At 36.2% G+C, this 14112-nt stretch overlaps 1 long non-coding RNA gene across 1 annotated transcript in view; it reads right to left on the minus strand.

The window, feature by feature from the left end:
* Positions 1-2821: 2821 nt before the first annotated feature.
* Positions 2822-14112, minus strand: part of LOC116780302 — a 34663-nt gene continuing 23372 nt past the window's right edge. The window contains exon 4 of the long non-coding RNA XR_004354412.1: positions 2822-3763. This is a non-coding gene — a long non-coding RNA (uncharacterized LOC116780302). The remainder of the gene's footprint in view (positions 3764-14112) is intronic.

Consider the following 14112-nt stretch of genomic DNA (forward strand, 5'->3'; position numbering starts at 1 on the left):
CCCAGACATCCCTGCAGCCACATCCCTGCTGAGCTACAGCTCCTCTGGAGCTCACGCTGGTTCAAGGCCTCTACTGTGCCAGAGCAGTTCCTCCAGCAGAGGCTGGGGACTAGGCCCTGTGAGATGTCACCAGCGCTGCTGAGCATGGGAAGGCACTTCTCAGCAGAGCATCTGTCCCCCCTTTGCTGTGCACTCTTCTGTGTCAACTGCTGCTGGTGCCTCCCTGGGCAGTGCCCTGTGTCTGACAGTGCCCATCACCCATCACACCAGAGCAGATCTGTAATGGCCATGAGGTCAAGAAGCAAATAGACTGGATTTGGTGTCCTGCTCATTACACAAAGATTCCAGTCATGGCCCAGGGACAAATGAGGTTGGTGGAGAGGATTTCTGTGACTAGTGCCACCAAAGGGGCTTCTGGGATAAATCCTGTTCTAGTCAGCTGACACATGGTGGTGCAGTAACAAGCAGATGTAGTTGAGATACAGCCTTTACAGAAGAGGGGTTCTCTCCACACAGATGGTCTGGACATGCTGAAGGCTGTCTTTTTTTATTTTTAAGACTTCCATATAACGTTTTCATTAATCAAGATATACCTGCTCTCTGATCATAAAATAAAGTTTACAGGTTTACCCAGTTCTTTAGATGAAGGGAAATATTTCAGCTTGTCAAGTTTCTTGCTTCCCTCCCCCCTTGTTCCCATATAGGTAACAATACGAAGATTCTATAAAGCAAAATTCTCAGAAAATCTTAAACATTTTCCTGTTTTAAAGATTGGGTAACTGAGGCACATAAAAAGAATGTGAGGTGTTTATGCACTGCTGCTTTAAGAGACAACCCAGGGTCTTGAAAAAAAACATGTCAAAAGCCAAAACTAGCAAAATCACTAATTGTAAGAAGTAGCCATTTGACTAAATGCTTGGGAAATACACTGCATTGTTAGTAGGAACCAGGAGTGTCTTATAGGAAAGAGAAAAATCTTTAAATAATACCAAAGGTTTCTTCTCCTGTGATAACCACACTGCTTTGAAAATAGTCACAGCATATGTTTAGACCTTACTCATATTTTATCTCAAAATTAACAACAAACACATTTGAAGTGTAAAAACTACATATTCTTGTCTGAAATACTGCATTTTGCTGGATACACCTTCATTCTTATTGCACCTACTCTGTAACATGGACATTATGCTGGTGCAGAGTCCAGCTAATAATAATAATGATGTTATTTTACATAATTTTCATTTGAAGAAATTACTTATGTCTGTGAAATCAATCAAACAGCTTTAGTAGATAGTAGCTAGTAGACTCTGATTATGCAATTCTTAAATATTGCATTCACTATAGGATAAATAATGAGGTATTAATAGTTTTCAGTTTTAATAAATTTTCTTAAAATATACTTTTAACCATTCTGAATTATTTTATGTGCTCAATTTAATTTTCATAATTATTTTTCAGTAAGCAAATCTACATAAATACCAGAGCTGTTGACATAAAATTTAATAAGCAAGCATTTGTATTAGAACTTGGATTTTAATTTTATTTGATCTTACCAGATAAAGTAGTCAGTAACTATTCACAACTAACTGTGTGTTCAGAATGCAGACTAGAAATTGCATAGATACAATTTTCCAGTTGTGTAAAGGGCAAATAGACTGAAATATTTTTTAGGAAACAATTGTAAATAAAATAAAAGAAAAAAAGTCAAATTTATTTAAATGTTTTCCTATATGTTGTTATCCTGATACTGTGAAAAATCTGATTTTTTCCCTCACTAGGCTGTATTTCACATATGCAGAAAGAATTGTCAATGAGACACTACTCAACATCTGCAGGAGAAATTGCTCTGTAGCTTCCTTAGTCTTTTTTTGGCAACTCCATGGTTAAAATTTTCTACAGTTAAGATGGAAAATGACTTTGCAATTTCCAGCTAAGGTGCTATATCAGATTAGATATAAGTAAAATAACTTCTTAATACTGCCCACTGTAATTTTAATACCTATAGATCTCATTAACCACACAAACATAATCCCATTTAGTTCATTGAAGTTTCTGTGTCACTATGCATATGATGACCACCACCATTCTCGAATCTGAACAGATTAATTTGTTACTGTAGGTCTGCATGTGTTCATATACCACCAAATATCTGTGTGTTTTCTTTCTCCCTCTTCTAATGGAGGGGATTTATAGACATACTGTAGCAGGGGATGTAATATGCTTGCATGGTGGAAAAAAAAAAAGAGAAATAAATTAATTTTTGTTTTATAAGAACAGTGTTATATTGTTTCAGATGGACATTCAGACACGTTTTTATTTCTTTGCAATGATTCTGACATTTTTACTTCTTCAAGGGCTGTTTGACAAAGAGGGTGATTAATTCCCAGGGTTTTTCTTTTCTTTGGTGAAATAGTTTCTAAATTGTGGATAATAGCAAACATCTGCAGAGCTCTATTTGTAGAGCCAACAGGATGCAAGTAGATTGTGGGGTGCTAATGTAATAGCTGTGATAAAAACCAGACACTGTATTAATGAAAACCAACCTCTTGGGCTGGTAACTATTATGATTTTCTGTATTGTATCTTTCCGTATACTTTCCACTTAAGAAGGGTTGTCCCCTTTTGAAAGAAATTCACTGCAGTATGCTATGCAGAGCTTAAACCACATCACATTCACCATGTTACCTGCAGGACATCTTTCCATAGTTGCAGACGGGAAAGAGCCACCAGCCCAAGCGTCTAAGACTGTGAAACACCAAGAGAGACCCTCGGGCCACTGCGAGGGCTGGTGGCCCCGTGGTCTGTCAGGGAGTGGGGGGGTCTCCATCAGGGTCTATCAGGGCAAGGCATGTCAGCCAGTGCCTGTCCCAGTGGCCCAGCTAGGGGCACTGGGGCAGACTCAGCCCCGGGCACTGGGCACCTCCCTGGGCCCATGGATGGGCTGAGCAGATTTGTGGGAGCTGGAGAGCAGCCCTGCTGCAGCAAGTGGCATTGTTCTGTTTGAATAGAAGGATACAGCAGAACCCACAGAGATCATTCCTTGTATTTAAAACATCCAAGCAAACATAACAGTACTGTGGATTTTCTTTTAGAGCCAGATATTTTCTGTCACTAGACAGTCAGTGCTGCACTGTGATGTCCTAGCTTTGTCATCTGTTGTCCTGAGGTTAGAATCACAGCTAATGTTTTTCCACAGTTCAAAAAGTAAGATTTGGTTTGCTTTGCTGTAATCTGAAAGTATGAACATATTATCTGTCCTTTTCGGGATTTGAGACACGATTACACATGCAAAAATTCAGCATTTTCCAGATAAGAGTTTCAATATGAAATAGAGATATTTTTAGGGTTTCAACCTCACGTAGTTGACAGAAGTATAATTATAGAAGAATTTTCTAAATGCTGTCTCAAAATACCAAAATTTCAAAAATACTTACTTATCAAGAAAACACTTGTACAAGGTATAGCATTAGATAGTCCATATACCTGAATAAAATATTACTGTTTTATATAACTAGTAGTGCACAAAAATGGCACACAGCTGGACGCCAGGCTGAGGCCCCCAACAAAAATTTTCTCAGCCTACTTTTTCACAGCCTGTGTAGAAAACATTCCTGTTGCCAGATGTTTTGTTGGGGTTAGATCTGTGATATCCTCTCTGGAATGATGGCCAGCATCTTTGTAACAAGCAGCTTAGCTTATGTCTTAGCTTTCCAGCATCCCACTGATTTTCACAGAACTCATTGTCCTCCTTTCAGGCTTTGAAGCTGCAAAAGAAAGTAATGTTTTGTTGGCTTGTGAACCGGTCTGTCAACATCTTGGAACTGTAAATTACAGCATGCTTGCTACAGTTTGCTTGGATTGGCAGAAACTAGTTGTACACATGTCAGCATCCTGTGACTATTAGCAGCAGCAGAAACTAGAAGAGCTAACATAACGTGGGACTAAATGAGATATCTGGTAAAAATATTTTTGAAGGTTGCTGTTATCCTGTTATCCTGTTCTGATTTTTCCATTCATGTGAGAAATTATTCTTCTTTTATTGACCTGAAAACATTATGTTCTGGCAGGCGATAATACAATCTTGATTGAATTTCAAGAAAAAAAAGACCCTCCCAGCATTTTTACTTATAGTATTTCAAATTTATTTGCTTGTTTTGGCACTCTCTGTTTCTCCTATATCTAAGAACTGGGTTTCTGCACGTTTTTTTAAAGATTCTAATCTGACAGCGTCTAGCAGTCTGAATTCCATATCATGTGTCATTTACTTCCTGTGTGACATACATTATATGCATTTACTTCATCTGCAAAGGCACAAAAAATATTATCATAAGTTTGTTGTGTGATCTAATATTTATAAAGCATGCTTTAATCCTTTCCATTGAGAAGTCTCATGAGAGATGCTGTTCAGAACGTTAGCTCTGAAGAAAATGAACATAAAAACCAAACATCTAATAAAAAATCTCTCTATGTGAAGATTTACTTTGGCTTTTAGTTAAATTAGTCAGTATTATATACGATCTGTAGTTATTCTGTACATTAGACCAATATCAATATCAAAGAAAGTATTAAAGAGTTTAAGTACTTAAAAAGGGAATGTGGGAGAAGTTGACACATCATATGAAAAAGCGTTTTTGTAATTCTGTCATTTCTTTATCCCAGATGTTACATTTCCCCTGGTATCATTGCTTATAAAGTACAGTTTAACTTTTTGTTTTATTATTTGTAATAAGGTCTGTCTTTATAAGTATAGTTTTATCTTTAAACCTCATAACACAACGTGGATGAATTTGAAATATCCATGAACATCAAGGAAAATGTGAGAGTTGGGTGTCCCAGGTAAAGTCTAGAGTAGGATTTAAAGGATAGACTTTATTAACTTGCTATGCCAGTGACTTTCTGAGAAGTCACAGTCCCTGCGTTTTGCAGTCTTAGTTTCAAAAAAGGGAAACTGTGCTAACATTAATTTGCAGGAATTTAGATACTCTGAGAATCTTATGTTTCCAGCTACCTGAAGGAATTTTTTAACAGGATTTCATCAGAATGGTTTGTATCACTCCATGCTGATTTAGATATACTTTTATTAGATGCTTACATTGAGAATATGGGTGCCAGTAACTGAAAATTAGTTTCTATACAGATTCTTCCATATTGTTGCTAAATGAATACATGGTTTCTAAAAACTTCAGTGTTCTAGGGCTAGCATACCTTAGTCTGCTTTATTTTAACGGAAGACTCACACCAAATCCAAATAGGTAGAAAAGTGTTTCAGCAAAATGTTTATTCACTAAAAACACATATCAGCAACAAAACTCTCGATGCAAAAGTTTTGTCTTCAATTAGTTTTCCACGGGTGCAGAGAAAAGGGGGCTTAAATTCTAATGATAGTACTACTTTGAAAATTAATAAAATATATTTACTTTTTCATTCACCAACTTAGAATTTCGAGATGACTACATAACGATATGAAGTGCTCTCATTTTATCCTTTCTAAATTTCCCCTCTATATTTTTATAGAGGGGAACAATAATTCTTATTGTTGGAAATTTCTGGATAATAATTGCTTTTTAGTCTAATTTCTCATAGGACAGGAAAATGCTTCTCTAGCTGTACAATGGAAACAGTGTCTTTTCTTAGATACTGTAAAACCTTCTCTTTCATCACTTCAGTGGGGCAGCTTTCAGCACAAGATGCTAGTGAGATCTGAGGGGTATGAAGGTGGTGTTTTTTGTCAGAGAATACATGTGTCAAGAAGCTAGAAGTAATAAGCTCCCAGGTTAGGTGTTTGCAACCCCTTTGAGAACGGCTCAGCCCTCTTGGGCCACACAAGCTGTCACTTGGGGAAGGGCCAGGCTCCTCCAAACAGGCCAACCTACCATGCTGCCGCTGCTGTTGCTGGGTTGTCTTCCAGTTCCATGGAGCTGGCAGAAGAGAAAGGTCTTACAGTTCTAGTCAGTACTTTTGAGTCCTGGAGCTATTAGTTGTTGCTGCTCCAACAGTTGCATTTCCATCTGTTTTCACTTTCCATATCTTGCCTAATTTTAGTTTGTCTGCTTTCTCACACCTCAACAAGAATTTTCTCAGCAAACCAGAGCCAAGGTCAGACAGAGGGGCTGTACAAACCAGGGACAGCTGAACCCCACAGCAGAGGGTCACACAGCTGCTAATGAGAAAAGTTACTGTGAGAAAAGTACTGGTATCAAAGCCAAGAAGGCAATGAAACAAAAAATCAAAGTCCAAGTGTGGAAAAAAGGGCAAAAGAACACAGTAAAATTTTTTTAAGACACTGGATGCATCATAAAAGTATGATCTATTCAAAGTCTAGTTTTGAATTTCATGTCTCTAAATTCAGCTATGAAGTCGTGGCCAAGTATAAAGGTACACTGATGAAAGATAACTGTCAAAGGTAACAAAGGCCAAGTATATATTCTTAAATTCCAGTATGGAATTAACTTTGATTTCTGTAATGCAGTTTAGTTTTATATTGATTTGATTTAAAATATCCAATATTGACTGAATTGGAAAAAAATACACCATTAGATGAGCCGTGGCCCTGGGGCATCACTAGCCCTGCCTGCCCCTGCCCACAGCCCAGGAACCTGTTGTGTCCCCTGACCCAGCAATGCCCCAGCCAGGCTGGTCTCCAGTTCCCCACAGCCCTGCCCTGCCTGGCCATGGGTCCCCACATGAGTCAGACCCACATCTCAGCCTCTGCCTGTCCCTAACCCCATCCCCAGGGAGCTGCCCCATGCTGCCCTGTTATCGCCCAGCTGCCTGCTCCTGACAGACCATGGGGATCCCCCGTGACCATCACAGCCTCTGTGGTGCCCTGACACCTTGCACAAAACTGTATTCAGAGCATATTAGCTGTAAAAAGTCCTACGCACAAGACTTTTCATTAAGGGACGTGATGTCCAAAAGAAATGCTACAGTTTTGTAATGAATATATCAATATCAATTCAAACGGCAGCTGAAATTTAACCATGAGAGACGTACTACAGACTGGTTAGTATTATTGCATTGAGGCTCAGAACATATTTGCTTTTTTTCACAGTTCTGCTACTGAGGTGCTTGTGAGTACGATAAAGTCAAATAACTTTCCACCTAAATTCTCTATGGGAAGATGAGAATTATGATGCTTTCGCTTTCGTTGAAATCTGCTTTATAGAGATTTGGCAGGGATTTTTTGCTGAAGTGTGTGCATAAAGAACTGAGATTTACTATTTCATACACATGCATAATGCATCTCAACCAAAGCCTCCTGAAACAGTTTATATAACTATTGTACTTTGCAATACACAGGTTGAAATGTTATTTAAATACTTTGTTATTTTCCCAGCCTCATGGTAGATTCAGGCTGGGTGGAATTCAGTGAATAACTTTGTTCATCTTCACTCTTCAATGTCTGCTCAAAGTGTTCATTTCTGAAAAAAAACTAGGCAAGGTTTCTGCCTTATTCATTATATGCTATTTGATTTTTAAGCTGAATTTGACAGTACAAATACTTCAGTAATGTTGAATTTGGATACTCTAGTTTGACTCACAGTGCGTGAAGTACATTGTGTTCCAAAGAACAGAAAAAACATTGTTTGTTATTAATTTTTAAGTCTTGTAAATATCATTATGGCTAAATAATTTACCAAGTGACTTAACTGTTTATCAAAATGTCCTTGGTATCCTTCATTTGAAACAGGTTATTCTTAAGCCCAAGTGCCTGTACCATTGTCTCAGCTTCATTAGTCAGCTCCAATCAGGACTCTCCTAACTAAGCCATAAAAATTGTTAATATAAGTGATATAAAAGCTGATTTAATCTTTTCCCATGCAGGAGGCACATAGAGTCAAGTTGAAACACAGTGTGTTTCTAACTACCTGTAAATATCCATGAATGTTTCTCCCAGAATGTAGCCATATAACTGAGCAACAAACATCTGAAAACAACAATATGTTTATGTTCAATCTGCAAAAGGTGGCAGAACAGATGTTTCTCACTTAATTGGAAATGATAGCACATGTGCTGATTTGTCCCAGAACATTTTTGCTGCTGAGACAGTTTTATTGAGAAGTAAAAATTTTCCATTTACAACATTTTTTCTTTTTGTACTTTGCCATAGTGACAGGAGTCACATTTTAATGTAACCATAGTCATGACTTCTTTGTCAGAATCTGAATCTGTGGTTTCATACCTTATTAGATTTATAAAAAATTATGTCTGTTGCACAATTATTGCTCGAGAAGCAAGTACTTCCTTGCTTGGAATGTTTGGTTACTATCAGAACAAAATAATAGAGGTAAATATATAGGAAAATAGTTATTTTAAATATTATATAAACAATAAGATGAATACAAAAATATTATCAAAAGTTTCCATAACTCAATGCAGTTCATTTTTGCAAGCTAGCAATTTATTTGTACCATAGTATATATGGAAGATTTTATTGAAGCAAAGATTGTCTTGATTTCAGCACAATTTCATATAGATAACATAAATACATTTTAAACTGCTTAATTACCTATCTCTATTAAAATTCTCCATTACTCCTGTTCTAGAATACGAATATTATCAGCAGAAAAAAATTTGAGCTAACTGTGGCTATGTGCTCACAGGAAAAAAAAAAAAGGAGATACCAGAATAGCTTTTAACTTTAGTTGTAGTCTACTTCAAGAAACACATCCAGATTCTAATCTTCTCCTATTTGATATTAGATTGCCTATTCTCTTTTTTAGTTGTATTCTGTTGACTTTTGCAAACCTTGATTTGTTTCCTGTGTTAGTACAACTGACACACCATATATATGTTAGGAGAATTATAAAATACATATATGCATAAATTTTGAGTAAGAAAGTATTTACACAGGTAGTTAATATTTTATTATAGACATTTTTATATTGTTGAAAATAAAAGTAATCTTTTTAGGTAAGCTTTTTGAAGATATGTTATCTCTCCTAACGATCTTGCTTCTTTTGTGTATTTAGATGATCTACATTTAACAAGGCTTTAATGAAAACTTGGATAGGGTATCTAGTCAGGATATCTATTCAAAATACAGTGTCTTCAAACACTAAAAATATCAGGCAAAGTAGGAACAAGCTATCACCACTTTGGTTCTGTACATTATCCACTTTCCTCAAATGAGGAGGAGCACATTAAGATGACAGACTACATCGGTTCCACTTTTCAAGTTGCAGCTGCTGGCACCGGTTGGTGGTAATTCTTTCATAGGATAAAGCATCAGCATAATCATAATATTTTCTGCTTTTTAGCCTCAGTTAAAAGGTTCCTATCTATGTTCATTCTGACTTCGGTTAAATCTAGTCTTCCTCTGGCACAGAAAATATATTCATTTCAGTGAAACGTAAATCCAATGAAATATTATATGCTAGTAAACCGTGCTAGTACAAACTAAGTGTGCTTAGGCCTTTATAAAAAAAACATGGTTTGAACTTTAGGAGAGGAAATTTTGTCATATATTTCCTTAGTTTCATCTAAACATATTGCACAAATCAGAGAGAACTAAGGGGAAGTATCAGGTGACCGAGAGAGGATCAGAAGGAAATAATTTTCTATCCTCATGGAGAAATCTGGGGCTCTAGTGCAAAGCATTCAGGCCAGGCACCTTTGGCATTTCTACCTTCCCTGCCAGAAAGGATCTACAATTTGTTGTCTCCTCACAGCTACCCAGGGAGACCCTCAGCAGGAAGTACAGTAAAAACTAATACCAATGTAGGTGTTCTCACTCAGCACGAAAATCAAAAATCCACAGAATTATAATCTGCTGAAAACAGTTTTTCCAGTTTCTATATCCTGCTTCCAAATTAAATATTGTTAAGCCCTTTCCACGTATTACTCAGAATTTCAAGCTTTAGAAGATAATAATATTTTAGATCAGATAAACTTAGAATTTATAATGTTGGAAAAGACCTCTAAGATCATTGAGTCCAACCATTAACCTGGCACCATTATGTTCACCACTAAACCATATCCCCAAGTGCCACACAAAATCAGAGACTATCCTGAGTTGGAAGGAACCTGCAAGGATTATTGACACACCCACATGCTTTTTGAACATGTCCGGGGATGGTGATTCCATCACTCCCCTGGCAGCCTGTTTCAAGGTCTGACCACCCTCTCAGTAAAGAAATTTTTCCTAATACCCAGTCTAAACTGCCCCCAGTGCAACTTGAGGACACTTCCTCTGCTCCTGTCACTTGTTTTCCGGGAGAAGAGACCAACCCCCATCTAGCTACACCCTCGTTTCAGGTAGTTGTAGAAGCTGATAAGGTCTCCCCTGAGCTTCCTTTTGTCCTGGCTAAGGAACCTCAGTTCCTTCAGCCACCCCTCATTCGACTTACTCTCTAGACCCTTCACCAGCTTTGTTGCCCTTTGTTCTAATTATGCGTGATGTTGAAACTGGGAAAAATTAATAACTAAAGAAGATAATATTTTATAATAATAACAATTTCATTTAGATTTCTGAAGCAGAATTCATTATTTATTGGGCAGATGTCAGATCTTGGTGTGCATAAAGAACAGTTTAAAGCTAAAAGCATGTGGTTGATTTTAAACAACCCAGTGTCATGTGTCGCCCCTTAGCATTTGCTAAAACCAATAAGGAAGAAAAAACTCATACCAAAGATGAGGTGATTTTGTTATTTTCTGAGTGTTTTCTTGAGTAAGAAAGCCTATTAATATCAAGCTTTTCAATCTTTTCTTTACTTCTGCTGTTACGCTTGAATATTCTCCTTTTATTTATACACACAACTTTAAGGAGTAGTAATCAGCAGGTAGTAGATTTCATCTCCTATTTCAGTGAATATCAGCTTGCCATCTAATTTATATCTTCATATAAATTAAAATACTTTGTAGCCAGACTATAAAATTAATTTAACACAAGTATTTCCATAGTCATATGTGTGAGTGTGGGGGTTTTTTTTCTGCATTGGAGAGATATTTGGTCACAAAATACATAGCAGAACATTGCACTTATTTATGAATTAAGACAAGGCTGAAACTACACATAAGTTAAACTAGCAAGTTAACTTCTTCAGGCCGACCTCAATGATTCGAATCAGCCACAGATATAGAAACATTACACAGAAAATATGTGCATATAGAAAAAAATGGGAAAAGTAATGGTCTATCTGTCTTTTAAATCTGTTCTTTCAGTCATGGAACTGTTGACAAACCGATCACTCATGTTCAGGGTTGCCAACAGATATAACTAGCCAAAGGGAAACTTTTACAACTTACATTCAGCAGGCATTCTTATTGCCAGATGAATAAAAGCAAATACTGACACATTTAACAGAAAACAGTATTGTTTCTTGTTCTTAAGAAAATGATTATTATATCTAGTGTTCTGAAAGCTTTTCTGAACACCATGTACATAGACAAAATTATCAGTTACATGGAAAGTTTCCTCGTTTGCTTATTTGAAAAGTCAAAAAACAATTTCCATCTTACTTCGTCCTGTCATCTCTTCACAATACTGTGTACATTTCAGTTTGCCTGTTTTAGCTTAAAATGATAAATGGTTGCATAGTTTTGATTTGTAATCAATAAGGCATTCCTATTTTCGGTAAATCTTTTCATTGTAGTAAACTAAATTTTTACAATCTGTCACATAATGTATCAAATTTTTTTGTTTTAAAACTGAACGTGTTTTCCTTTCTTACCACCTTTCTCTCTTTAACTGATCTCTTGGAGGGTGGTCAGAGAGAGGAAAAACAAACAATTGAGCAGAAAGGTGCAACAGAAGATGTACATTGAGTATTTCTTAGTCTTCAGAGACATATAACCGTGAAACGTTTTTTACATAGATCCTTTGATCTTTGCAGATAAAATCTCTAGGTGTACAGATGTGATTAAAAGTATCCTTTACCATTTCTATAAGACTTTTTGTAATTAATTTTAATTAATAACATTTTTCAAGACTGTATTACCTGGAAAATTTCAGCTACAACTTAAACTTCTAATACAAGATGAATTCATACTTGGTTAAGACAAGCAGTCACAATGATATTGGCCTTAACTAAACTCTGTCAAGTGAAAAGCTGATCACCTGTTCAGGTATAAACAGGCCTTAACTCCTAGTCTCTGTTTGTAGAACAGTAGAACTCAAGGTGCTAAGAGATTCAAAGCTTGTCTCTGAGATAGACTGATGGTAGTCATCATCCAAGTAAAAAAATTAAATTCATCAGTAATCTAAGTATACTTGAGTTACTGTATTAGTTTATAGATGGTTTCTGTTTCTAATTTAATATCTAAATTTGCCCACATATTTCTTGTCTTCTCAAATTTATATTTTTAGGCATGTTTTTCATTTACAGCAACACAGTTTTTAGTGATTACGAAAACTGAGTCTTCAGAGCTAAATTACAGGAGATGGAGAACAGATCTTTTGTGTTAGAAAATTATCTGTCTCAACTCTAATGCTGTTTTTCTTTAGAGAAGGAATGGAGTGGAGATTTAGCAGAACAAGGAATGGAAAAGCCTCACCATAGAACAATTTCAGAGTGGATGCTTGCACTGCAAAATATTTTTTTTTTTTTAGAATACAAGTAAAGATGCCACTGTAAGGGTGAAGGGATCCTTACTTATATTTTCATACATAAATTTGATTGGCTTGCTTTAGTTTCCCCTCCTGCACACACAATTTTCATGTATTATTCCCAACTTCATTTAATTAGTCCAAATATTAGAATGATGGATTAAGTTACTAATATTTTATTTTTTTAAATGATCCTTGTAGCTGCTCACACTATCCCTCTGAATTGCGTTAATGAATGAAGGTTCCACAGAATGGTTTTTATTCTGTTTCTCTTTTGCTTTCCTGCCCTATGTTTCTTGTTCAGAAGAACTGCTAGACATCAACTTAGGTCAAGTTAAACAGTACAGAATGTATTTCTTTGCCTTATCTATGACAGGATCTTGGATATTGGGAAAGTTCATCCTTTCATTTCTTTTAGGCATTCTTGTGCTTAAGTATGATGGAAAGCCACTAAGAATAGAAAGAGAGAATTAGATTAAGCAGAAAACACTAGAGAGAGGATAATCTGAAGCAGTACAAGATTGTGCTGAGCAGTTTGCTATTGAAAAATGTGAAGTTAAACTGTAAAAGAAGGTGCTAAATGAGAGAGTAAATGTTTTGTTAATGTATAGACATCAGTCTTAGTACTCCTTTAGAAATTACAAAGATACATAAGTGCCTGACAACACCAGAATGCAGGTAATAGGCAGTTCTATTCCATTTCAGTAAAAAAGTTGTACAACAACATGGCCAAAGCTCTAGTCACATTAATATGGAAAATAAATTGAAAAGGGACTCAAGTTTCCCATTGGTATGTTCCCATTGAACATAACTGTTTGAAATAAAATTCAGTCAACTCAGTAGTAATCTTAATAATTTCCTGTGAAATGGATATACTTTTCAGGATAACCCACTTGCATATGTGTTAACTTCAGGGCTCTCAAGGGTACAGTTAGAATGGCTTTGTTTACCAAGGGGGTCCTCATTAATGAGGGATTATGTGGAAGAGTCTTTTTTAGAATAGATGTACTGGAAGAAGTATGGGTTATTTTAGATACAAGACATTTGTGACAATCTTAAACCTCAGCTATGTCATGCTGTCTTCATGGGTCTCGATCTGTTCAGACCACTGCTGATAGGTAAACTCTGAAATGTTGATAAGTATGGCTGTGAGACTATATGGAAAGAGCCTGAAAAACTGTGCATAATACTTTTAGTAAGATGATATTTTAAACTATAAAAAAGATTGGTGTCTTTAGATTAATGTCAGCTCTCATTTACAGCCAATTCTAGTGCAAGGACTGGTGTAGTACTTGCAGACTATTTGCAACATGCAAATGCATTCACAAATGCTGTTCCTGCTCTCATGACTGAAAGTGATTTGCACCACAACTTTAATTCAAGACATTTGCCTGACACTTTGCCCAGATCAGTGCTTTTTTGTTGTTGTTACTTTTTCCTCTAATACTTTTCAGTAATATTGTTGGAAGTGGTGTATGTCTCTTTGTGGTACTCTCTTATGTTATATATAATAGTCTTAGGTGATTATTAATATTTGTTTTGAAACTGTGATTGATTTTTCTAACA

The sequence above is a fragment of the Chiroxiphia lanceolata genome, chromosome 1 (assembly GCF_009829145.1).
Source record: "Chiroxiphia lanceolata isolate bChiLan1 chromosome 1, bChiLan1.pri, whole genome shotgun sequence".
Taxonomy (NCBI): Eukaryota; Metazoa; Chordata; class Aves; order Passeriformes; family Pipridae; genus Chiroxiphia; species Chiroxiphia lanceolata.